The sequence below is a fragment of the Schistocerca americana genome, unplaced genomic scaffold (assembly GCF_021461395.2).
Source record: "Schistocerca americana isolate TAMUIC-IGC-003095 unplaced genomic scaffold, iqSchAmer2.1 HiC_scaffold_324, whole genome shotgun sequence".
Taxonomy (NCBI): Eukaryota; Metazoa; Arthropoda; class Insecta; order Orthoptera; family Acrididae; genus Schistocerca; species Schistocerca americana.
Window position 1 is genome coordinate 112,501 of NW_025726043.1, and position 7,500 is coordinate 120,000.

The 7,500-nt window shown below is 55.3% G+C and overlaps 1 non-coding gene across 1 annotated transcript in view; it reads right to left on the minus strand.

The window, feature by feature from the left end:
• LOC124580029 overlaps positions 1-1,774 on the minus strand; it is a 4,222-nt gene extending 2,448 nt beyond the window's left edge. Inside the window, exon 1 of the ribosomal RNA XR_006973146.1 lies at positions 1-1,774. This exon is cut by the window's left edge and continues 2,448 nt beyond it. This is a non-coding gene — a ribosomal RNA (large subunit ribosomal RNA).
• Positions 1,775-7,500: the final 5,726 nt, after the last annotated feature.

A 7,500-nucleotide genomic window follows, 5' to 3' on the forward strand; every position in this document is an offset into this window, starting at 1 on the left:
ACGCCCAGACCCTTCTGCGCCCACCGCCGCGACCCTCCTACTCGTCAGGGCTTCGCGGCCGGCCGCAAGGACCGGCCATGACTGCCAGACTGACGGCCGAGTATAGGCACGACGCTTCAGCGCCATCCATTTTCAGGGCTAGTTGCTTCGGCAGGTGAGTTGTTACACACTCCTTAGCGGATTCCGACTTCCATGGCCACCGTCCTGCTGTCTTAAGCAACCAACGCCTTTCATGGTTTCCCATGAGCGTCGATTCGGGCGCCTTAACTCGGCGTTTGGTTCATCCCACAGCGCCAGTTCTGCTTACCAAAAGTGGCCCACTTGGCACTCCGATCCGAGTCGTTTGCTCGCGGCTTCAGCATATCAAGCAAGCCGGAGATCTCACCCATTTAAAGTTTGAGAATAGGTTGAGGTCGTTTCGGCCCCAAGGCCTCTAATCATTCGCTTTACCGGATGAGACTCGTACGAGCACCAGCTATCCTGAGGGAAACTCCGGAGGGAACCAGCTACTAGATGGTTCGATTAGTCTTTCGCCCCTATACCCAGCTCCGACGATCGATTTGCACGTCAGAATCGCTACGGACCTCCATCAGGGTTTCCCCTGACTTCGTCCTGGCCAGGCATAGTTCACCATCTTTCGGGTCCCAACGTGTACGCTCTAGGTGCGCCTCACCTCGCAATGAGGACGAGACGCCCCGGGAGTGCGGAGGCCGCCGCCCCGTGAAGGGCGGGGAAGCCCCATCCTCCCTCGGCCCGCGCAAGGCGAGACCTTCACTTTCATTACGCCTTTAGGTTTCGTACAGCCCAATGACTCGCGCACATGTTAGACTCCTTGGTCCGTGTTTCAAGACGGGTCGTGAAATTGTCCAAAGCTGAAGCGCCGCTGACGGGAGCGATTATTCCGCCCGAGAGCATCCCGAGCCAACAGCGGCGCGGGTCCGGGGCCGGGCCAGGTAGGTCCGTCATCCGGGAAGAACCGCGCGCGCTTGCCGGGAGCCCGAGCGCCCAAAGGGGCGAATCGACTCCTCCAGATATACCGCCGGGCAGCCAGCCAGGACACCGGGGCTCTGCCCAACAGACGCGAACCGAGGCCCGCGGAAGGACAGGCTGCGCACCCGGGCCGTAGGCCGGCACCCAGCGGGTCGCGACGTCCTACTAGGGGAGAAGTGCGGCCCACCGCACACCGGAACGGCCCCACCCCGCGGCGAGTGGAAAGGCAACCGGACACGACCCCGCCGCGGATTGCTCCGCGCGGGCGGCCGGCCCCATCTGCCGAGGGCGGAGGCCAGTGGCCGGATGGGCGTGAATCTCACCCGTTCGACCTTTCGGACTTCTCACGTTTACCCCAGAACGGTTTCACGTACTTTTGAACTCTCTCTTCAAAGTTCTTTTCAACTTTCCCTCACGGTACTTGTTCGCTATCGGTCTCGTGGTCATATTTAGTCTCAGATGGAGTTTACCACCCACTTGGAGCTGCACTCTCAAGCAACCCGACTCGAAGGAGAGGTCCCGCCGACGCTCGCACCGGCCGCTACGGGCCTGGCACCCTCTACGGGCCGTGGCCTCATTCAAGTTGGACTTGGGCTCGGCGCGAGGCGTCGGGGTAGTGGACCCTCCCAAACACCACATGCCACGACAGGCGGCAGCCTGCGGGGTTCGGTGCTGGACTCTTCCCTGTTCGCTCGCCGCTACTGGGGGAATCCTTGTTAGTTTCTTTTCCTCCGCTTAGTAATATGCTTAAATTCAGCGGGTAGTCTCGCCTGCTCTGAGGTCGTTGTACGAGGTGTCGCACGCCACACCGCCAGCCGGCTGTGCACGCTACCGAGTAAGTACCGGTATGCGAACCGCCAGGCGACGGGCGCGCATCGCACGTTTAAGGAGGCGCGGCCGGCCCCACAGGCGGCCGCGACGCTCCCAGGTCTGCGAAGCGGGGCAAACGCCGCGCGCTTCAGTATACGTAGCCGACCCTCAGCCAGACGTGGTCCGGGAACGGAATCCATGGACCGCAATGTGCGTTCGAAACGTCGATGTTCATGTGTCCTGCAGTTCACATGTCGACGCGCAATTTGCTGCGTTCTTCATCGTTTATGGTTAGAACTAGGGCGGTATCTGATCGCCTTCGAACCTCTAACTTTCGTTCTTGATTAATGAAAACATACTTGGCAAATGCTTTCGCTTCTGTTCGTCTTGCGACGATCCAAGAATTTCACCTCTAACGTCGCAATACGAATGCCCCCGCCTGTCCCTATTAATCATTACCTCGGGTTCCGAAAACCAACAAAATAGAACCGAGGTCCTATTCCATTATTCCATGCACACAGTATTCAGGCGGGCTTGCCTGCTTTAAGCACTCTAATTTGTTCAAAGTAAACGTGCCGGCCCACCGAGACACTCACTCAAGAGCACCCTGGTAGGATTGCAACGGGGTCCGCCTCGGGACGCACGAGCACGCACGAGGCGCGTCGCACGCCTTCAGCTCGCCCCACCGGCAGGACGTCCCACGATACATGCCAGTTAAACACCGACGGGTGGTGAACCAACAGCGTGGGACACAAATCCAACTACGAGCTTTTTAACCGCAACAACTTTAATATACGCTATTGGAGCTGGAATTACCGCGGCTGCTGGCACCAGACTTGCCCTCCAATAGATACTCGTTAAAGGATTTAAAGTGTACTCATTCCGATTACGGGGCCTCGGATGAGTCCCGTATCGTTATTTTTCGTCACTACCTCCCCGTGCCGGGAGTGGGTAATTTGCGCGCCTGCTGCCTTCCTTGGATGTGGTAGCCGTTTCTCAGGCTCCCTCTCCGGAATCGAACCCTGATTCCCCGTTACCCGTTACAACCATGGTAGGCGCAGAACCTACCATCGACAGTTGATAAGGCAGACATTTGAAAGATGCGTCGCCGGTACGAGGACCGTGCGATCAGCCCAAAGTTATTCAGAGTCACCAAGGCAAACGGACCGGACGAGCCGACCGATTGGTTTTGATCTAATAAAAGCGTCCCTTCCATCTCTGGTCGGGACTCTGTTTGCATGTATTAGCTCTAGAATTACCACAGTTATCCAAGTAACGTGGGTACGATCTAAGGAACCATAACTGATTTAATGAGCCATTCGCGGTTTCACCTTAATGCGGCTTGTACTGAGACATGCATGGCTTAATCTTTGAGACAAGCATATGACTACTGGCAGGATCAACCAGGGAGCTGCGTCAACTAGAGCTGAGCAGCCGGCCGCCCGGGAGTGTGTCCCGGGGGCCCGCGCGAACACGCAAGCGTCCGCTCAATTATTCTGCAAACAGGAGGAGGCTGAGCTCCCCTGCACAATACACCTCGAAACCCTCTCAGGTCCCGGCGGCGCGCAGCGCCGTCCTAAGTACTTGGTCGGGTTCGAGAGAGGCGCAATCGCCCGGAGTTTGGCGAGTAGACGCTTTAGGTGCGACCACCCGTGCTCCCAACTGAGCTTGCCGCTGCCGACAGAGGCCCGGGAGCGTGCTGTCGTGGCATTGCCGGCGGGAGACAACACGCGCCACCTACGGTGGCCGGCAGCTCCAACGCCAGCGCCACAGAAGGACAAAAGCCCCACTTGGGTGCCGAAGCGAACTCTCCCAGCACAGCGCACGCGCCAACACGTCCGCACAGCTGCGATACAATCCACCTGCGAGAACCGCAGAGGCGACCGAGCAGCAGACGGCGTCGCGGCGCCGAGCGCCGGGCGGCGGCGCATCCTCAGCGCACACAGTCCTCAATCGGACCAGCACACTGCAGATGTCCACCGCGCTTCGCACCGGGCCCGCGAGGACCTACTTTGGCCGCACGGCGCCGCGTGCAGGGTGCGCCGGCGCGCAGCTGCGCCGCCTGCCGCCTCCGTCGGCCGGCGCGCCTGCCACTGGCCGCCCCCACCAGCCGGCTGTAGCGCGTGCGCCCACGCACCGCGCGGCCAGCACGCCGGAAGGCCCCCCCTCACCGGCCGGGGACGGTCCCACCCAGCCACCGCCGCGTATCGCTTCACACCCACATGCCATTCACGTTCGTGGGCATGGTGGGTATCGCTGAAACAACCGGTTGGTAGCTCAACCGATCGTCGCCATCACTGATTCACCTCTAGCGAGAACAACCGCACCACAACGGTTTACCAGTTCTTCATTTGCGTAACGTCACCAGCAAACGTAGACGTCCATCGCCATTTGCAAATTCAACGATTGTTGCATGCCTGTGTCAGGTGTCACGACACACTATGTCTGCCCACATACACGCAACAACATGTGCACGCTTCGCGAACACGTGGAAGGTGGCCCCCGTACGTATGCGATGTCCATTGCGCGAACGACTGTCAACCGGCCTCTGTCGCATGTCGCAGATGTGGAACGCAGTGCACCATGCTATCACGGTGTGTGAGAAGAGACGACTACGTCTGACAACACGCGCCACTACATCAACAGACGGCTCATGCTGATCGCCATCCACGGCATACCATACTGCAATCCAGCTCTTATAGGGAGACGACACGTAGCTGAGTGCACAATATTTGGACCGTATGGTTCGCCGTTGTTGGCGCAGTCGTGGTACGGTCACACATGTACCACGATGTATCATTCAGTACATGAGGACCAATGTGCGGTACAGTGTGTGATTTGGACGTACAACATCAGCGGACAGTTGCCACAAGCCGTACCACAACGTAGGCTGTGCTTCGCCATGCGAATGCCAATGAACAACTGCGAAGGGCATTGAGCATGTACGTCCTGCCGCCATCCGCATTACAGTGTATAGCTGCAAGGTGTTTAACATGAAGCGATACTCTGGGGACCGGGCAGTGCGAGTAGCAAACTATATTGCGGGGGTTGCAGTTAGGCAACACTACACTAATTTAACGCGTCGTATGACAATTACAGAGCAGGTTAAGGCCCAACGTGTGTTGGGTTAAGGCCCAACGTGTGTTGGGTTAAGGCCCAACGTGTGTTGGGTTAAGGCCCAACGTGTGTTGGGTTAAGGCCCAACGTGTGTTGGGTTAAGGCCCAACGTGTGTTGGGTTAAGGCCCAACGTGTGTTGGGTTAAGGCCCAACGTGTGTTGGGTTAAGGCCCAACGTGTGTTGGGTTAAGGCCCAACGTGTGTTGGGTTAAGGCCCAACGTGTGTTGGGTTAAGGCCCAACGTGTGTTGGGTTAAGGCCCAACGTGTGTTGGGTTAAGGCCCAACGTGTGTTGGGTTAAGGCCCAACGTGTGTTGGGTTAAGGCCCAACGTGTGTTGGGTTAAGGCCCAACGTGTGTTGGGTTAAGGCCCAACGTGTGTTGGGTTAAGGCCCAACGTGTGTTGGGTTAAGGCCCAACGTGTGTTGGGTTAAGGCCCAACGTGTGTTGGGTTAAGGCGCAACATAGGTTAGGTTAAGGCGCAACATAGGTTAGGTTAAGGCGCAACATAGGTTAGGTTAAGGCGCAACATAGGTTAGGTTAAGGCGCAACATAGGTTAGGTTACGGCGCAACATAGGTTAGGTTAAGGCGCAACATAGGTTAGGTTAAGGCGCAACATAGGTTAGGTTACGGCGCAACATAGGTTAGGTTAAGGCGCAACATAGGTTAGGTTAAGGCGCAACATAGGTTAGGTTAAGGCGCAACATAGGTTAGGTTAAGGCGCAACATAGGTTAGGTTAAGGCGCAACATAGGTTAGGTTAAGGCGCAACATAGGTTAGGTTAAGGCGCAACATAGGTTAGGTTAAGGCGCAACATAGGTTAGGTTACGGCGCAACATAGGTTAGGTTAAGGCGCAACATAGGTTAGGTTAAGGCGCAACATAGGTTAGGTTAAGGCGCAACATAGGTTAGGTTACGGCGCAACATAGGTTAGGTTACGGCGCAACATAGGTTAGGTTACGGCGCAACATAGGTTAGGTTAAGGCGCAACATAGGTTAGGTTAAGGCGCAACATAGGTTAGGTTAAGGCGCAACATAGGTTAGGTTAAGGCGCAACATAGGTTAGGTTAAGGCGCAACATAGGTTAGGTTAAGGCGCAACATAGGTTAGGTTAAGGCGCAACATGGGTTAGGTTAAGGCGCAACATGGGTTAGGTTAAGGCGCAACATGGGTTAGGTTAAGGCGCAACATGGGTTAGGTTAAGGCGCAACATGGGTTAGGTTAAGGCGCAACATGGGTTAGGTTAAGGCGCAACATGGGTTAGGTTAAGGCGCAACATGGGTTAGGTTAAGGCGCAACATGGGTTAGGTTAAGGCGCAACATGGGTTAGGTTAAGGCGCAACATGGGTTAGGTTAAGGTACAATATGGGTTAGGTTAAGGTACAATATGGGTTAGGTTAAGGTACAATATGGGTTAGGTTAAGGTACAATATGGGTTAGGTTAAGGTACAATATGGGTTAGGTTAAGGTACAATATGGGTTAGGTTAAGGTACAATATGGGTTAGGTTAAGGTACAATATGGGTTAGGTTAAGGTACAATATGGGTTAGGTTAAGGTACAATATGGGTTAGGTTAAGGTACAATACGGGTTAGGTTAAGGTACAATACGGGTTAGGTTAAGGTACAATACGGGTTAGGTTAAGGTACAATACGGGTTAGGTTAAGGTACAATACGGGTTAGGTTAAGGCACTTGGGGGGGGGGGGGGGCCCGGTTTGTTGATTGTGATTATCGTAAGTAAATGACTGCGGCATCATCTGATTTGCCACGTCAGGGTGCACCTTTGGCTCATAACAGGCGGCGCTCTGATTCCATGCTTGTGGCAGACCTGTGTCTTTCATTCCTGCCATTGTTTGTGTGGTGTGACAGGAGGCAGTATTGTGATGTTGGGTGCACCCCTGTCTGGGACATGTGTGGGTGTTGGTGGCTTAGCTGAGCAATGGTGGTTGTCGGAAGGGTGGGATATTCTGTTTTCCGAGTGGACCTCCCGGTCTGGTTATGATAGTGTGGATTGTCTAATGTGGCAGAGAGGATGCACTGGGTGTTGTTCCATGCTGGTGCTTACATATTGTCTGTGTGCCTGTTACAGGCAGAGAGTAGTGCGTGATAAGAGTGTCTGGCTGACGTGTGATTGTGAGCAGAGTCTTTCAGCATGTATACGGACAGGTCTATACATTATCTGTATTCTGATGGCTCTATCTATTACTAATCAGCGCCGTGTATACGTTTAATCCGGTTCCAGTCGAAACTATTGTATCTCTGTACATTAGTGACACGGCGAGCCCGCTATGTAGTTACTCGTCTCGGCAGCTTCCACCGGTGTATGGCAAATGATTATAAGGAATCAGTCTAGTCGTCAATACCGATAGTCTGACGTCACATGTCTGGGGTGGGGGACGCTGCGCCCTTCCGGTGGGTCATGGCCTAGGAAGACTCTTCCCACGCAGGGGGGCTTGGACTGTCATTGACTCTTCCGAGTAATATACTTGCCGTACGTTTTTGCGACTGCGAGTGCAACGCTCACCGGTACCGACATGGATGGAGCGCCTCCTAGCTGCCGCTGAGCATCTGCATTCGTACAGCG